Source organism: Pyxicephalus adspersus, chromosome 5 (assembly GCF_032062135.1).
Source record: "Pyxicephalus adspersus chromosome 5, UCB_Pads_2.0, whole genome shotgun sequence".
In the NCBI taxonomy this organism is placed as follows: Eukaryota; Metazoa; Chordata; class Amphibia; order Anura; family Pyxicephalidae; genus Pyxicephalus; species Pyxicephalus adspersus.
In genome coordinates this window covers 137,590,515-137,608,936 of record NC_092862.1, presented here as the reverse complement: position 1 = coordinate 137,608,936, position 18,422 = coordinate 137,590,515, and the positions used below count along the sequence as shown (strand labels likewise).

The following is an 18,422-nucleotide window of genomic DNA, read 5'->3' as shown; positions in this document are numbered from 1 at the left end:
CCTTCTCTGTTGTATGCTGATGGGGATCAGATTTTTCTGCTTATGGCTTTCCTGCTTTCTGAAGAACACAAACTGGAAGACTTTGCACACCATATGTTCATGCACCTGGCATATGAGTGGGTGGTTTCAATGGAAGGTTCAATTGGGCTTTAAGAGATGAATAGCATTGCAGATTTTTGCCCAAGATTATCATGTCCACAATCATCTGCACATAGTCTAGACGTTTGCTAATGTTGGGTACAATATCAGGTTGATGTCCCTATCAATGTGCCAGTTACCCTTTGTTGTTCGTTCTACAGGCTTGGGGCTGGTTGGTGACCAAGCTACATTGGCTAACCACAGTGGAAAAAAGTAAGGCCAGCCATTTGACTGTACGGTCTTGTGGTGGTGCCTGGATCATAATACTGGCCTAAAAAGCAGGTCAACCAGTGTTTAGTCTTAAAGTAAACCTAAAATTGCAAACTGACTTTAAGGTATGCCTTCTCATTGCTGATATTATAATGCCTGCCTAATGCTGTGTTCAACAACCTTGAAAAGGAAGCACAAAGTCATTGGTTCTTTCAGCATTGGTAGCCAACAAAGTCTCTGCCAAGACATGGCCACCAGCAAAGTAAATACTTATTGTTACAAGGACCTGCTAGAATAAACTCTTTAAAACTCCCACAGGGTTCAAAAACCAAGGTCTGCCAACTCCACTTTACTGAAGTAGTTGGCTTGTACTTTTCTTTAATTAATAAGTATCCTTCCTGTAATCACTTCACCAATTCATTATTTTATGTCCTTATAATATAAACTTTGGTGTTTTGAAGACCTCTCTGAACTTTCTGATTTTTTCAGCTTTTTATGTTGCGCACCTCTTCACCTTTTAATCCACTTCAATGTTCCCGCACCCTTTCCCTGAGTTCAGGTAACTCTCCACTTGACTCCTCTGCTTTCTCCATTTCAAGGAGACCGTGACACTGTTACCAAGACAACTCTGAGCGAACTTCCATTACGGATAATCACAATGTATCAGTCCCATGATAATTACTAATACTTAGGGTGTAATTATCTTTAACAATAATTACACTTTTGATAACTCATTCTATATATTTTGCTTTTACTGGAATCCCAAGGACACAATGGGGGTAAACAATTCTTAAGATAAAAAAGGGCAAGGAAAACTCTGATGCAAAGAACAATATATCTTATACATGTACCAGTGGGAAAGAACCATTATAGTTCACTCTCTTCCAGGTGCCACAAACTGAAGCTCAAGTCAACGCTTTTGCACACATTGCCCTGGTGTTTGTGGTGGAGGTGCAATTCTTTCTCCAACCATAGAGACAAATGTCACTTGTAGGAACCATGCTGCGATCCCAATGCAAATCAAACACTTCCACGACTGCTCCTTTACACTTGAATGGGAGTGGTTGGGAGCTTGGTTGACTACACAGTATAATTCTGTGGTTTACCAAAAGTCCCAAAGGGGCCTTACTGCCTAAGTAGATACATCAGACACCTACCAGCATGCTGCAGATAATGACCCCATTGTGTGAACTATGTCCTAATGCAGATCACAATTTAACTTCTCTTGGAGATTGAGGGTAATAGTAGACAACTTCTGTACGGAACGCACAAAACACATCCAATCTTAAACAACATTGTGCTTCTATTAAAAAAAATCTTTGTTTTCCGCTCTGATGTTGTATCATTATAATGTTCAAAGTAATAATTTAGTGTACTGCAATGAATGAAAGGTTTGAAAGAAAGCTTCTTTGTCTCTGCGTACTTTCTTCCGTAAATAAAAAAAAGTATAGTATAAACTCATGATATAGAAGCAAGACTTATTATTTTTTGTATAACAAAGTCTTTGTTTCTTTGTTGTAGGAGCGCCTGGAATCCTGTGACTGCAAAGTTATATGTATTCTATTCACATAGCACGCCACCCTAATGGCTGCATTTCAGTCTGGAGGCTTTGTCTGTAATTTTCAGGAACAGAAAAATAGTTAGGCGAGCTTTGATGTAAAAGGACTGGCTTGTTTTTTTTTTTATTCTCCATTCATTTTGCAGAAAATTAGTCCCACCCACATCTCCTGCAACATCTCTATTTATTGACAGGTAGATACAACCCATTGCCCCTGATTTCAATATGGTCATACTTAATAATTTTTAAGAAATAAGGAATAAAAAGAAATGATTCTTATAAAAAAAAAAAAAGGATTGTATTATGCACATTGCAAGGTGAGTTACGTTGGAGGGAATGAAGATAAGAAGGAAAAGGGGAGAAGCAGGCTTTTTTAAGGCACCAGTATCTACATCATTAACAAAAACAATAATACCTTTATTAGAAAATATTTGTTTAAAATAGTACATATAACGATACAGTATAAAATAATGAATGTGCAACATTCAAATTGTTCACACAATGCTCAATAAGAAATTGGATTTACAAACCTGTGTTGAAACAAGAGGGTTACATAGTGGGTCTAACCCGACACGTTTCGCCCCTATGGGCTTCCTCAGGAGATAAGGAGACCATTGAATGTGAGCACTATACAAATTAATAGCCTATATGATGTTTGTCAATTCATGCTGAACATTCCAAATGGATAGACCATTTAAATGCTCTGATGGCATGTCAGTGTCTTCAATGTATACCGGTTAATAAAATATGATTGTTGCTGTGGTGATGATATGGTTAGAAATTGGCTTAGTCAGATGCCAGTTTCTTATAGGGCACTCGTTAATCTGTCCTTCTTGAGAAGAGTTTTGCAAAAACCTAAGGTGATGCATAGAACTTGTTAGCATAGAATTGTTGTGGTATGGTGATGAAAAACGAGCCAGCTGTTCCTCTGAGGAAGCCCATGGGGCGAAACGCGTCAAGATGAGACCCACTATGTAACGCTCTTGTTCCTACACAAGTTTGTTAATCCAATTTACTATTGAGCATTGTGTGAACAATTTGAATGTTGCACATTCATTATTTTATACCGTATTGTTTTATGTACTGTTTTAAACGAATATTTTGTGTATAATAATAAAGCTATTATTATTTTTTTTTGTTATGAGGTAGATACTGGTGCCTCAAAAAAGCCTGCTTCTCTCCTTTTCCTTCTTATCTTTATTGCAAGGTCCTAATAATTGGACAAGAAAGACGTTGGCACACAACCAATTCATTGGTACTATTCCACTAATATGAGGTACCCGGTTAGCAATGCTCTCTTTATTTTGTAGTTTGGAGGGACACCGCACGGGTGGTTGCTCCTAGGTGCACAACAAAGCACCGCAGGAAATCAGATTTGCATAGTTGCATGATTGCTCAAACAATACAGCACAGCCAAAAACAACTTTTCCCTTTTGATAACCGCGCTGCTATCTGTCACAGCTACATGCAGCATATGCAAAAAATGATTCCCAATCACACCTAATATTTTTATTGGAAGATGTTGGAACCACGGATGAGCCATATGGTGGTGCAAAGTGTGGCACTGCTAAAGGGTCTCTAACCGCCTTCAGCCAATAGGGGACCCACGGGGACCCCAAGTCAGATTGGTGGGGGGTCCCAAACCAGTTCTGCATAGGGACCCACTGTTACTACATCCACAACTACTGCCCAGGTACCAGGATTTACATGGCTTTGTCATCTGTAAGCTGGCATCTCATTCCTGGAAGTATAGTGAACCTGGGTGATGCCTGAACAGATGGGGTGAAAAGCAGATGAAGGGGTTGCTGGGAGATTATAATGATCTCAGTGAGAGGTTTTATTCACCTGGAAGTGTCTCACCTACACATTACCTAACACATGTACCTAAAATGATATTTAATGTTACGTCCACTTTAAGGATGTGTTTTTTTTACAACATAATAACATTTGGGTATGAATGCCTTTGATACAAACTGTTTTGTATGTAATTAACACATTCTAAGCAGTATATTTGTATATTTAAACAAAAATACTACACACGGTAAACAGTCCGCTGGTGACCTTTCCGGGTAATATAATACCCTTATTGGATTTCCTTTCTTCTACCATAATAATGAAAATGCATTACATTTAAATGCCACCAATGTTGTTACCCATTTTCTATGTTACATATACATTGTATGTATTGGACAAATACCATTGATTTATTTAATGTTTATGTCACACAGTGAAAAAAAACTATTTCCCGATCAACTTTTGGCTTAAAGGGCCACTTTACAAAGATAGTGGCCCTTCCTAGATACTTTTTTATCAAAAAAGATATTATGAAAATGTTGTAATTATTTTTGTAACATATTAGTGATGTGAGTTCTTTTAGACCAGTGTTGTCTTCATGGGCACGGAGAGTTACAAAGTTTCAAAAGTGATGCCTGGTTGACACTGAAGTGTGCGCATTATTGAGTGCCCTACATGGGTTGGCCATTCTTAAAGTAGAGCTATAAGTTTATATTTCAAAATTGCAAGCAGGCAGGATTTTTTTAAGAAGCGACAGATAATGTCCTTTTTGCAAAATAACATTCTTACCTGCCTGAAATACCTGGATATGCCGGGTATCCCAGCATCCCCTGGGGCTGCTGAGACTGAATAATCTCCAGCATGCATGCACAGTGGTTACATCATCCCAGTCTGTCCAGTCATTGCCAAAGATCTGAAGCCCTGGAGAGGAGCAGGTAAGTGAAAAGCAATAGCAACCAGGCAGGTATGTTTATTTTATTGAAGAAGGGACATCACTTATCCCTGATGTAATGAAGGACCTGCCTGGTTGCAGTTTTTATTTTTTACATTTAGCACCAAGGCTAATAATGGAAGATATCTTGATGCACTATCAATGTCTATAAACTGTCTCTTTAGTCACTGCTCCTTGAGTCGACCCAAAATGGTTGAATCTACACTGGTACAAGTAAATTAATTTTGGTCTTAAGCTATTGAATATTATTAGCATGGTCACCATGAGCATCTACTAGATCATTGTAGGCTTTAGAAAACTGTCCCAACTTATCCTTGATCTGTTGAATTCTATTGAAATAAGTAAGGATAGTTGATTGAGTTGCTCAAACATAGAGGCCATATTTAGCTGTAGAGATTGTTTCAGAGAAAGAGTAGAGTAATTATTTCGTAGTAGATAATAAAATCTTTTCAGGTGATGCAGAGCAGTTTTCTAAAAAAAAAGTTTTGTAAGCAGTTACTTCGTGGTTTCACCCTTTATTGGGTCGGTAAATGGCAATAGTGTGCCTCTTTAGTTCTTTGGTGAGGGAAAGTGTGCAGAAAGAGGTGACTTACCATAAATCACCAGTGATGGAGTAGTCCCCAAGAACGCTGGAGCGGAATGCGATGAAGGCCGTGGCGGGTCAGCGCCATCTTAGATGGCCAGAGGCTTATGCAAATAGGGCAATCATTGAGTTTCTGTGGCTCGATGTTGCCCATTTTCTAAATAGACATGGCTAAAGCAGAAATAGGTGTTATATCCATGAAAAACAGAGCTTGAGTGCAGTGGGAATCTGCAGTGGTTGTCAATATCAACTGATGCTGTAATGCTGTAGAGCTGTTAGTCCAAGTGGTCATCTTGGTAGCCAGCCAGGAACACTCCCCTGGTACACATACATTACAACTGATTTTAATCTAAGAGTATATTGAGGAAGTAAATAAGCAGGGGGTATTGTATAAGGACTTAAAGGTTGGCATTTTAGCCTTTGCAGTGCTATGTCCCAGGTATGAGTCTGGGTGAGGGGACCTTGTGCATGGAGTTTGTATGTTCTCCCCATGTTTGCGTGGGTTACCTCAGGGTACTTTTTTTTTTCCCACATTCCAAAAATATTAGATTAATTGGCTTTCCCCCAAAAAAATTGACCGTAGGTTGTATTAAAAGTCATATAACTATGGTGGGGACATGAGATTGTGAGCCCCTTTGAGGGACAGCCCGGACAAAGGAGGAGGAGAGGACCCTGCCCAAAGAGCTTACAATCCAAGCACAGGAAGAAGTAGCACATAATATCCTATATCTCTGAATCTAATTATCATATGATCACATACTCAATGTGCCATATTTGTTACAGCATCCACAACCATCTGTTGTTCGATGTAAAGGAGGTAACAGGTTTTATTAATTTGAGTTCTATTTTTTTTCTATTAGAGACATATTACCGGCTGCCTCACACAAGCTATTGCTTTTACACAAAAGTACATAAAGTCATTGCAGATTAATTCTCCTAATCTCTCTGAGATCTAAGAACATTTTCCCTGAGTTTACAAAGCGCGAACCACATAATGATTTCCATTACAATACAGCTGTGTCTTGAGATGAAAAAAGCTCATTTCAAATGCAAACACGTGGTGCTGAATGGTGCACATTGCTTCCAAATTTTGAGAACCACCTCTGTGTGCTTCAGACTTTTTTGTGTTCAATAAGTTATTACAATAAATAATAAGCTCCCATCTGAGATTGATGTAGATTTTTACTTTGACTACTTCTATGTAACAAAGTGCAGTCAGGGCAGAAGTACAGAAGGGAAAATGTTTGCAGCCCGAATCACGTTACAAAATGTTGATCCTGATTTATTAAAGCTCTCCAAGACTGGCAAAGATAGATTAGCATGGGAGAACCTGGGTGGTCCAATAAACCTGGAATGGATTTACTATAAATCTATCTTCCCCAGTCTTGTAGAGCTTTAATAAATCAGACCCATTGGTGGTAAACAGTGCGGCATACAGTACCACAAAATGAGGTGTTGCATTGCATATTTAAAGCAACTGTGCATTGCATATTTCATTCATCTTAATAGCACTACAACACATTTGTATCATGGTAAATGGTAAATGTGCTACGTGCTGCACTACCGAATACTGCTTAGGCTGACTTAACACAAAGACATTACATAGTTATATAGTTAGGTTGAAAAAAAGACATACATCCATCAAGTTTAACTACAAGGGAAATACACATATCCCATAAAAAAAAAAAAAAAAAAAAACCCTATGGACATAGTTGATGTAGAGGAAGGCAAAACAAACCTTGGTACAATTTGCTCCAACAGGGAAAAAAAATTCCTTCCCAATTCCATGAGACATCCGGATGATCCTTGGATCAACAGTCTCTGTTATCTTTACTATATTAGTTTATTACCACGTTATTTTCTGTGCTTCTAGAAATCATCCAGCTTTTTCTTAAAGCAATTTATAGAACTTGCTGAAACTACTTCCTGAGGGAGCCGATTCCACATTTTCACAGATTTACAGTGAAGAATCCCTTCCTTATCCAGAGATTAAACTTCTTTTCCTCCAGACGCGAAGAGTGCCCTCTTGTTCTTTGTAATGATCTTAACATGAATAACGGGGAAGAGAGTTCTCTATATGGACCATTTATATATATACAGGGTGATCATATCCCCCCTTATACGTCTCTTCTCAGGGGAGAATAGATTCAGTTCAGCTAATCTCTCCTCATAGCTGAGCTCCTCCATTCCTTTTATTAGTTTAGTTGCCCTTCTCGGCACTCTCTGCAATACGACAATTCCTTTTTGTGAACTGGTGCCCAAAACTGGACTGCATATGAGCTACCAAATCCCCCAGATCCATTTTTGACTCCATTAAAACATAGAGAAAACACCACCAATGAACTGTCCCAGTGTGATTAAGCCCATTCTGATCTAAAGTGTTGAATTAAAACCAAATAGGTCCCAAGGCAGGCTTACAGCTATGAGCCCCATGAACACACCCCGTGGGGTGCTTTGTTTCACAGCCTAGGCTCACAGTAGAATGATGAAAAGGTCACAGCTCAGAGATCACATTATGAATTCTATGCAGCATGGAGGACTGCCCATTGCAAATGTTTGAGAAAGACAAAACACACTAGAAGAGGTCTGGAATCAAATATGTATCCTGGAATTAAAAATAAAACTTTGATGAGCAGTTACATAATGGATTGGGGTGTAGGGCGGTAACTGGGACTGCATGGGGCACATATGATGAAGTTGGGCTTTACCCAAGCATTCTGCTTCCTTTTATTAGGGTTCTGTTTATCTAGTCCAAGATTCAAACATTTTCATAATATTATTTAATTGTAAACGTGTGAACCTTGGCTGAAAGTCATGTGAATCTTGGGTGAAAACAATGATAAACAGACCCTTCTAAACTTGGAACTAGAACTAGGCAAAAACATAAGCATGAAGACAGTGAAATCAGAACTGCTCTGCTGACCTAAATTCTTGTTCCACATCAGTGACTTGCTAATAATAAGCAAAGCGATGATCGTCAATGCCAGCGAGCAGATTATTGTCCTCACATGTTCTGTTTAAAGATCAAAAAATAATCCAACTTTTATTTTTAAATATCCAAACAAAGCAGTGTAGTCACAATGTGTTCCTTACTATAATTTCAGGACATATGATATTTTAAACATGAATTAATGTTTCAAGTGTGGAATTAACAAACAGGGTTTTTATTACAACACTTTAAGTGGTGACCACAAGCTTCTCCTGTGTGAATTCCGAAGCTGATAATGCGCCGTATAATTAATGTGCAAGGTGCGCCTGCCAATCTGCTCATGCCTTGTGTCCACAAAATTAGGAATCATTCACATTAAAGTTCAGAGTCAATATTTGGTTTCATAAAAGAAAACACATTATTCAAATCATAATTACAAAAGAACATAGCAACTGATCACTTTCACCAGTGCTGTCTCAGTTTAAATAAACAACAGCGTCTAATGATAGATTTTAGGTATACCAGGCCATTGCCAAAATCTAGCTGAATAATGTTCAAGTGGAAAATTCTGCTGTGAACTTTCATTAGGGTTTGGATGGGGTAGGGAAGGGTTACGACATCTGTTGGGTTTTAAATTCTAGTTGTATCTCAGTTTGGAGGATTACCATATGTTCTGTTTTGCTAGAATGTGTTACTTGGGGGAAGAAAGAAAGGTCCTGACTGTAAGTGAAAGAAGGAGATATCACAAAATTCCCAGTGACATGGTCAGGGGTGGTGTTTTCCCTGACTTGTGTTACTTAACCAGGGTTCTTTCAGAGGTTACTTGGGGTTCCTTAAGCAATGGACGGTTTGTGTCTCTCAGGTCTAGTAGGTGGCACAAATGATCTTTTTTGGCTATCTGTAAGGGTGACATTCTGCCCAATGGTAAGTAATGTATAAGGCCTTCTTGATATTAGCCACTGAGTCAATGTACTGTGAGCTGTGTATATAGCAGTTATAGCAGGGGTTTCCTAAAGACCTGAAAGTTAGTTTAAGGAGTTCCCCCATATTAAAAAGGTTTAGAAACACTGCTTTATTGACTTCAGGGCAGAAAGTGAGGGACTATTTCTACCCCTGGTGAATCAGACAATTAATTTCGCTGGGATTCCTGTCTTACATCAGGGGTTCCTAACCCTGCGGCCATCTGACAGGTGGGCCACGGCTCTGGCCAGTGCACCCCCCAGCAGGGTCAGGAGAAAGACCCCGCTTGGGGGGGTGCGCTGACCACAGCTGCGGACCATGTCTCCGGTACGCATCGCAGCCTCAGGGTGGTGGGCGGGTTCCATCTCTAGACACAACCCTCCCACTCCCCTATCGCAGGTCTGAGCCTGCTATGGGAGAGTGGGCGGGTTGTGTCCAGAGACGGGTGGTCAAGTTCTGGCATCATGATGTCACTCTGAGGGAAGTTTCTTCCCCTTTGAGTGACACACGGCTCCCTGCGAATGCGCGGTCCGGATTACATGCATTTGGGGACCACTGTCTTACATGACCAACCATACCCAAAATTGAGCAAGTATAATTCTAATTACAATCAAGTTTGCACATGAATACAATTAGTGCATACAAGTAACATCGTTGAGAGAATAACTGCTTTATTGGTCAAACATGCTTTCAGGCTTCTCTACATTAGGGATGAGCGAGCGAAATTTTTAGGTTTGGTCTTGCGGCGAATCAGGCCTTTCTTGCTTACTGAACATGTAAGCGAGAATGGCCTTGTGATTCGCTGTGAGGTCGTGTTCGCAGGTGTATTGAACTCATATGACCTCTAAATTGAGATTCTCCATTAAGAGGTCATATGAGTTCAGTTGTACGCCTGAGGTCACAGCTGACTGGAGGCACGTGCCTCCAATCAGCTGTGACCGCAGGTTCCCACGGTCCAGGTTCCCGCGCTCCCTGGGCTGTGATTATCAATGATAAGTAAAGCCCAGGGAGCATGGGAACCTGGACCATGGGACCCTGCGGTCACAGCTGATTGAAGGCACGTGCCTCCAATCAGCTGTGACCGCAGACGTACTACTGAACTCATATGACCTCTCAATAGGGAATCTCCATTGAAAGGTCATATGAGTTCAGGTGTGAACGTGCAGGTTCCCATGGTCCCTGGGCTGTAATTATCATTGATTATCATTGCCAAAATTTTGTAGACCGATTGGAAGTTCGAGGAAAATTTTATGAGACTGCCAGAGACATTCTCGCTCATCCCTACTCAACATCTCATTTCTTCTCATCTCTAAATTTTGCCGTTGGGCGGGGGATCAATTGTTTATGTGTCTTCTAGATAAGAAGAACAATAAATGCCGGACTACATTTCTGAGAATCCCTTCATTACTGTACAAAACCTGTTAGTGTCCTTGTAAACAGGCAGGACCTCCTTCAGTGGATTTAAAAAGGCACAGGGAAGGGGTGGGTGGTGGAGGTCCATAGCTGCAAACTCACAGCCAAGTACAGCTACACAATAAGTTTTTGAATATGAAAAGTTGAGGTCTAAAGGTAATACTTGTGATTGCTTAGAGAAGTTGCTTTTCTAAATGTTAGCATTTGTTGGGCTTTAAAGACCAGTTTTGGCCTTTGTAGTAGAGGCAGGAGAAGACCAATCATGGACAACACTGCTGTGTTTTGGCCAGACCAAGCATTTCTGGAATTCTTATAGTCATGCATGTTCCTGGCTCCTCCACTGTGACAGGAGGAGTCCCCAGTTATATTTTACCGTTTTTAGATATCTTTAAGCCGTAGGTCGGTCAAGTGATGGACAGGGTCCTCTTACTCCTCAGTTGTGTTACTCTTTGGAGTTTCATATTTCTCCTAAAACTTGTTAAACCATATTTTTTTTAAATTACTCATTGATTAACAATTAGGCAGTATTTCCATTGGCTGGTGTGCTCGTGACAACCACTAGTTAATACAATGTAGTTTCGGCTCACTAGCCAACAAACAATGGTTCATGATCAACTGACACTGGGCTGGTTAAACATGCACTGTTTGGTCGAAACCAGACACATGTGACTATTTCTTAGTCCCTACCTCAACACATTCTTTGGATCATCATATGTAAGTGTAGGGCACCCTGTAACTCCATGATGCTCTGCGTTTGCAGTATGACCATGGGGATTAAAGGACACTGGACATCACTCAGCGATTATGTCAGGGGAAAGCCCAAATGAGAAGATGATTATCGGCAAGCAGTTTCTGGTTTTAAATACCAAATTTAAAGCCCAGACTAAAAGAGTTCGGTCCTTGCTTCTGTAAACTCCATTTTATTAAACTGTTCCTACGTTTTGCTTACCTATTCCTGCATTTATCAGAATACGACTTGCCTTGAACTCTAAAAGAAGACAGTTGAAAATGGAAAGGCAATGATGAGTTGTTATAAAGACAAATGTAAACATGTGTTCCTCGTCCATCCATAAAATATCATGTTGATGTACACATAACTTATAGCTCCTGCAGCTAAATTAGATAAATGAGATTTGTGAGCATTCACCTATGCCTCAGGAAACATCTGTTGAAGTATCGTTTAGTTATTTCTAGTATTCGTGGAAAATGAGACACTAATCACATTCTGAGTCTGATCCAGCTGAAATCATTTTGGGACAAGTAAGAAATGTATGTTTACCTGTTATGTGAATATGGGAAATCTATAATACAGCAGAATCCTGGCAACATGAGCAGAACTGCAATCAGAGCAAAACTCAGCAGGAAACACAATGTCATACCGAGTCCACCTTTCTCTATGCTGGCGTCCCTTACGTTCTCCTTCTTTACCATTTATTTTAATTCCCCTAATTCTTCTCTACTTCACACATTTCTCTCTCTAGTTTTTTTTTGTCTTTTTAATATTACATTTCTCTTTCCCTCTTCACTTCTTTTGTCCTTTCTTCCTTCATCTCCCCCTTCCTTTCTCCTTTGCTTTCTTTGGGTTTGGGGTGCAATTCCAAGTTTGGACCACAGCATACAATACAAAGTGCCATGTATCACCATGCATTTTGGTAATGTTTGGTAAAAGACACATTAGCACAATGCATAGGTTTGATGTTTCTCTTTAGCAGAAACCACATGGACATGAGTTGTGGTGTGAAAAAGTGGTAAGGTATATTTTTTGGTGTTAATATGCTCATGATGACCTCTTGGAGATAAACTAGCACCAGTTCCTCACCACTCATCGAGGAATGGCGATATACATGATGGGCCTGATTTATTCAAACTCTCCAAGACTGGAGAAGATGAACTATCATGGGAGAACCTGGGTAATACCGCAAACTTGGAATAGATTTGATCAATGATTGAAAATAATTGCCAAACAATAGGAAATGGTTTTATGAAATCTATTTCAGGTTTGCTGGATCACCAATAATATTTTATCTTCTCCAGTCTTAGAGAGCTGGTATATATCTAATACACATAGATGTGAATAGGTTTATAAGTTCAAAAGTACTTTTACTCCTACCATTAGCAATTTGCTTTAAATGTGGGAGTGATTTGGAGTGCATTGGCTTTTTGCCCTTATAACAAAACCTAAAACATCCTTTACAGGCCATGCACACTTCCACCTGTTACAATTAATGTAATCAAACACATGTTGACTTTCCAGGAATTCTGCATGAATGCTGATAAATTTAACTCATTGATGACAAAGATCTCAGAATTGCAGTTGCTATGACAGCATTGAGTAATATAGTAACTGTTAATATATAATGATTGCAATCCATTCATTTGAAAACCACAATGAAAGTGAAAACAAGAAATCAATTTTAATGTTGTTAAACATTAAACTGCTGAACATAAACTATTTAAATGACCGTTAATTACAAACTTTTGCTTGACAATCTGATATGTATTGTGTATGAGATGTACACAGGAATTTTACACATTCTCTATCTTCCTTTCCCAGTATTTTGTGTTGCTAACAGTAGTCATTAAGCAACGATTTGAAACTTGCAGTGTCAAGGAATAACAGTGCATAGAAATGAGGATATCACATTGACAGTTTTCCCTTCTGTAAAAATGACTAACTCAGCTTTTTTTCTGTAAAATGTATCAAAGCAATACTGCAAATAATAAAGAATAAAGTAATGTTTGCATCACTAATGTGAACATTTCTCCAGTTTAGCAGACACCCCCGGTGATATTGAGCTCAGGTGTTTCCAGAGAAGGGAACTGTTAAAGCAAAAGTATAAGCAAAAGCATTTCAAAACTGTAAGCAGGCAGGGATTTTATTGCAAAGAGGAAATCTACTGTCCTTTCTGCAATAAAACATACTTACCTGCTTGTTCACAGTCTTTTTTCCTAAGTACTCTTACCTGCGCAAGCAGCGCTGGATTTCAAGATATGCTGATCATGCTGGGGGCTGAATTAGTTGCATGTTCGCAGGAGTTTCATCATTTTGGCCTGGTGAATAAGACTGATGAAAGTGGAACAGGATTGGATGAAGATGGTGCCTGCAACAGAACAGTAGCAGGTTTGTAAAAAATTACAATCAGGCAATTTTATTTTATTGCAGTGAGGAAACCGCTTGCCCTTCCAAAATAAAGCACCTGCCAGGTTGCAATTACAGTTGACATTCAAAAATCTGCCAACCTCCGGACCTGAGGTGCACCGGATTTTCAAAAATTCTGGATTTTTTAAAGTTATACTTGTCTCCCCACAGAGGCCAGCCTTCCTCTCGCAGCACCCGCGGACATCTGGCACGGTTCCAGGCAGCAGGGACGTCTCAACGTGTATTTAGACCTAACAGCTGTTTCTGCAGAACAGCACCATCAAAACATAAGTGGCCAAACAGTGTACTACAGTCCCTGTATTGAAAATGTGCTCCGAAATTCATGCCGGAAAACTGAAGGAACCGGATTATCGATGGATGGATTTTCGATTGACAACTGTATTTGTTTTAAATGTTTCGTTTTTATTTTGATACAACAGCATACAAAGACATTTAGGGCAATTATCTGCTTTCAGCTTTACAGATAACAGCTTGGGGAGGTCATTCTCTATATTATCATGACTGTGCCCCTGTGCACAAATCCATAAAACATAATTTGGACAATTTGATGTATTGGAATTCAAGTGTTCTACAATGCTCCGGCATTATCCTACTAAATATTTCTGGAATTACCGTAATTGGAGAGCCATTAAGAATCTGGTCCCTTCATCCAGAATCAGTGGAGTATATCATGGAATCTGAACCTTCTTTATAAATGAAACTTCTTCCAAAAAGCTGTCCACTTACTCAGGGGATGAGTATAGTGGTATTAAGTTCCCCTTATCTATTCCCAGAAATAGTTAAACACAATAAATACTAATACCCCCGCATTAGATATAAAGCCCTTTATTGAAATTTATAAAGTGACAAATACTTGGTAACTTTTAAGAAAATATTTACTTAGGTCCATAGAAGCAAATCTATTATTGACTACATCATCCAGAAATGCAAATCCACATCAATCATGACGATCGATGATGTTAACCAGTCACAATAAATGACAGAACCTTTGCACTAAGTTGCATGTGTTTGATGGGTCCAAAGATGGGTGAAAATCTACAATTCAAATCTAACCCAAGGTAAGCTAAAATTACAACTTTGATTAATTTTTAGGTTTGAAGGGTAAGTTTATTAAATGTTAGAATGCAAATTAAACATTAAGGGCTGATTTTAGAAGGCAGGTTAACTTTAAATGTTAGAGAAGGAGTAAATTAGTGTATAGGTTGGCCATAGGTATGTAAAAGTTTCTATTTGATCACAAATTGTTATTTCCAGTTTCAATTGACCAAGAGTGATCAAAATCTAATGATAGAATTGAAACAAGCTCAATCAGTCATTTCAGAAAATTTCCATTGATCATTGAAGTATCTAATTGGTTTGGATACCTCTCAATTGATTTCTATGTGATGGAATTTTGAAACATGTGTACATACACATATCTTTTGGTGAAAATTTGGTGATTGATTTGCAGTTTGATCGGTTTCAAAAAATCGATAATAAAGAATCCATTGTGTGTTAGTTATGATTTTCCATAATAGTTAATTAGTGATCAAACTAAGGTGATCTGTGTACGGCTACTGACAGAGATATGATAGGAATGTGATATCAGGATGGGGCCATGGATGCTTAAAGTTTAAAGAGAGACGGTGTAAGAGAGTGAGAGAAAAAGGGTCCCACAAGGAAGGTTATGGGTAGGTGGCCATGTTGCACTGGAAAAAGAGGAGGAGAGAGAGAACGATGGACAACGGGAAAAGGTCATAGTGCAAGAAAGAGGAATAGGATAGTCAGCAAAGAGAAAGCTTGAGGATAAAAAAAAATAAGAGGGGAAGAGTGAGGATCATAAAGAGAAGAGAATGGGGGGAGAGGAAAAAGAGAAATGAAATGGGCTGGAAACTGGAGGGAAAAAGTTGGATGTAGGGAAAATAAGAGAGAGAGTAATAGATTGAAGGAAATAGGAGAGATAATAAAGGGAAGAATATGGGCAGTGAAAGGGGTTAGAAAGGAATCAGATGGAGAGAAGAAAAATGGAGGAAGAGAAATGAAGAGCTACAGGGGATGAAGAAAGAGATTTGGCATGGAATGTAGCAGAGAGAGATAGAGAATGGAAAATAACAGACAGGCAATTGAGGGAAGCATGCAGAGAATGGAACTACGGGGGATTGACAGGGGAACTGGTGGGGAATGGAGGGGAGACAGACAGAGAATGGAATTAAACAGGCAGGGAATGGAGGAGAGACATTCAGCAAATGGAAAGGAACATAAATGAAATGGAGGAACAGGGGGACAGGGAATGGAGAGGTACAAAGGATAAAGAGGGAGACTGGTAGGGAATGCAGAGATATGAATGGACATGGGGAGAATGGAAAGAAATAAGGGAATGGGGGATAGACATGCAGGGAATGGGGGATAGACATGCAGAGGATGCAAAGGAACAGAAAGGGAATGAAGGGAGAAACAGGCAGAGAATAAAAAGGAGATATATAGGAAAAGGAAAGAAATACGGTTAGAATGAATGAGAGACATACAGAGAATGGAGAAAGAGACATTCAGCGAATGGAAAGGAACAGACAAGGAATGGAAAGCTATAAGGTATAAAGAGGGAGACTAGTGGGGAATGGAGGGGAGACATGGAAAGAATGTAAAGAAATAAACAAGGAATGAAGGAGAGACATGCAGAGGATGGAAAGGAACAGAAAAGGAATAGAGGGGGAAACAGGCAGAGAATTAAGGGGAGATATGTGGGAAAAGAAAGAAACATGGAAGGAATGAATGAGAGACTTGCAAAGAATAGAAAAGAAAGAGAAGCAAGTTACATGCAGAGAAAAGAGAGACAGACAGGGAATTTAGAGGTACAGACTAAAGATTTAGGGAGAGACAGACATAGAATGTTGTAGGAAAAGGAAAGAAATAAGGATGGAGTGAATAAGAGACACGAAGAGAATAGAAAAGAGAGAGAAGCAAGTTACATGCAGAGAAAAGAGAAAGAGACAGACAGGGAATGGAGGGAGAGACATTCAATGAATGGAAAGGAACAGACAACGAATAGAGAGCTATAAGGGATAAAGAGGGAGACTGATGGGGAATGGAGAGGGGGACAGACAGAGAATGTGAAGGAACAGAAAAGAAATGAAGGGGGAAACAGGCAGAGAATGAAGGGGAGAATTGTAGGAAAAGGAAAGTAGGGATGGAGTGAATGGGAGACATGCAGAGAATGTAGGGGAGACAGAGAGAATAGAAAAGAAAGAGAAGCAAGTTGCATGCAGAGAAAAGAGAATGAGACAGACAGGGGCCACAGAAACACATAAGTGTGTGTTGTTCTGCAGATAACAGAAGTGACCTTTTGCTTTGACTTGACAATTCCCAATCCCCAATATAACACATCTCCTATATGTCACCCCATATATATTTTGTAGGTTTTTCACCCCTGTACCCCCACACACTGTCAGTGGTGACCTTGCACTGTGCCCTCCATTCCCTATCATTGCAGTCAGTAGGGATCTCTTCTGTACTGACAGAGGCAGCAGTGTGTCAGTGCACAGTCAGCGCAGACACAGGTACATCCCCCCGGCCTATGGAGGCGCTGAAATAGCTGGCTCCACACACAGGGCGGACCCTACAGGGACTAGTAAGGGTTTCTTTCTTTTTTATCCTCAGACTGGCTCATTGAGAATGTTGAAGAAGACGTGAAAGACCTGTGCTGCCATCAGCCTGCTGCCCATTCCATCTGCTAAACTTCTGCCACTGACAAGCTGCATCCCTGTGTCCCCATCTGCAGCATCCTGACCCCCTTCCTGTCCTCACCTCTGCAGGATTCCAACTTGGATTGCTTGTCTGGATCCCCTCCTGCACCCTCCAATAGGAATTACTGCCTATGCTGAACTCCCCAGGATTGAATGATATAACTCAGGGCAATGTCATAGGATTTCTGGAGTTTGCCAATATCCATCTGAACTGTGTAAGTGCAATAACTTCTCTGTGTCTCAGTTGCTGTACTTGTAAATGTAAAGGGGTTTGCAAAATTATTGTAGTAGCATTACAAGTTGTGCCAATGCCTTTATCCTGGATAATGCAATTCCCTTATATTGCATCCTAAATTAAATTGTATTACATTCTCTTTATTTGCTCAACTTTTATCTGGCTATTACAAACATATGATTCATTTAATATGTCAGTGTGCAAAATACAGTAACCAAATCAGCCAATCAGCACTTTCATTTATTACTTTATTATACTGATAAGAGATAATATTGGCTTCTCATGGGTTGGTAATATTGCTTGCACTGCCATATTGACCAACCTCAGAATTGGGAATTGCATGCTTCATGGTCAGTATTGTGTCTGGCAAGCGTAGATATCAAAGCCCAGCAGGAAAATTGTTTTAAACGGCCATGACCTTACTTTGCTCCAAAAATCATTTTTTTCCCCAGGTTTAAAGCTCATCGATCTGGAAGTCTTGTAGGTGGAACTGTTCCATTTGTCTTAATTATTTCTGCTGTCCACTTTGCGCTCTTCTGCACCTTTACCTTGCACATACCATTAAACAAGCATCTTGGTTCAGCCATAGTGGGGTTGCCATTCTCTAAACTGATTGGTTGGTATGGAATTGTCTAGCCGCACATTCCATTGGATATGTAACGCAATCATTAAACACAGTAGGGGAAACACTAATAGGCGATAGATGTAAAGTCAGTGCCATTTGATGATTTTCATTTGCAAACCTTAGCCCCAATTGAGTTCAATTTATAT

General features: G+C 39.7%; 1 protein-coding gene across 1 annotated transcript in view; it reads left to right on the top strand.

Moving 5' to 3' along the window:
- Nucleotides 1-17,300: 17,300 nt before the first annotated feature.
- CALCR (calcitonin receptor) overlaps nt 17,301-18,422 on the top strand; it is a 157,876-nt gene continuing 156,754 nt past the window's right edge. The window contains exon 1 of the mRNA XM_072412873.1: nt 17,301-17,631. The gene's annotated coding sequence lies outside the window, so the exon portion shown is untranslated. The remainder of the gene's footprint in view (nt 17,632-18,422) is intronic.